Genomic DNA, 1450 nt, shown 5'->3' on the forward strand with positions numbered 1-1450 from the left:
CCACTAGAAATCACAAGAAGACTCAAAATTGCTCTTGCACTTCCACTATTTAAGAACTTTATTACACTGAACACTAGACTATAGTCATTGCTGACATCTGCCTTGAGGGTTTTTTTAATACATAAACTACTTAAGCTGAACAATACATATTGAGATAGAACATATATTCCATACCTGTATTCCTAATGGCTCCAGAAATCCTTATTTTTATCAGCAATTTCTTTTTGATATAACATTTTCTGGTCTTTTTATCAAAAGGAACCTGATAAGCTTCTTACCTCATTCATTTGGGTCCCAGCAGGTGCAAGTTGAATATATCAAACTCTGAGTTCTCTAAATCTGGAGAGTATGAAATACAAAATTTACTGACACATGTTTCTTTTGTCTACACCAGCTAGTTTATGCAAAAATGACAACTCTGCCCAGTTACTTCCTAAATTTGCCTATCCTTAAAATTTCTCTCCTCAAACCCTGATCCCTACGCTATCGCTAATTTTATTGTGTAAACCCTTTTATTATCTTATACTGCCTTTGTTTCAATTTTTAAAGTAATGAAGAATTTAGTAAAATAGTTATTATTAAGCTTATATTTGGAGAATAAGTTAACATGAAATTTTGAAGGATGGTTATATGACCCAAAACCAAGATGGTATCAAAAAACCAGAAATTCTCTCAGTTTAATATCAAATAGGTTAAATTAGTGAAGTTATTCCTAGTTCATTGAGAATATGAACAGTTCAAAAATTTCACTTCTTGGTTGTCCACTTCAAGAACCAGTCTGTCAAAAATCCTGCTTTTGTGAAATTATAATTTACATTGATTACATACCAACAGTTTGAAGAGAAATATACATATAAATGTGGCTAAGTTCAAAATTAGGATTTTCATTGATTTGAAAATCCAACTATTATTACTTGGAACTAAAACTTCCTATTAAGGTATTTAATCTGAGAATATTAGGATGTCTGTTAATTATACAAGATAGTAAATAATTTGTTGACAAATGATTTCCTTCCCTACTTTTTCATCAACTATTTAAGTCTTAACTATGAGATCTATTTAATCATTTACGTAGATATGCTTATTTTGCAGATAAAAACATTTAAGGATTTCTCATGACAAAATTCAAAAACAAAAATACTCTCATCACCCATGAATTAATGCTATCAACTTCTCAGATGACCATTTATAATGCAGAATAAAACTGAGTCTTCCTTTAATAAAAACTAATAAATAAAAGATCATTACCCAGAGATGTCTGTCCTCATAGCATTAAAGTTTTTAAAACTAGCTTTTGTGTTCTTGGTTTGCTTACTGGATACTGCAGAAGAATTAGTATTTTACAATAACATCAATTAAAAAAGCAAAAAAAAGCTGCAGTTTTAATCATGCTGGATACAAATCCTGTAAGTTTTAAGATAAACTAGCATTGCTTTCTTTCAATCTCAGT

This window comes from Octopus bimaculoides, chromosome 1 (assembly GCF_001194135.2).
Source record: "Octopus bimaculoides isolate UCB-OBI-ISO-001 chromosome 1, ASM119413v2, whole genome shotgun sequence".
Taxonomy (NCBI): Eukaryota; Metazoa; Mollusca; class Cephalopoda; order Octopoda; family Octopodidae; genus Octopus; species Octopus bimaculoides.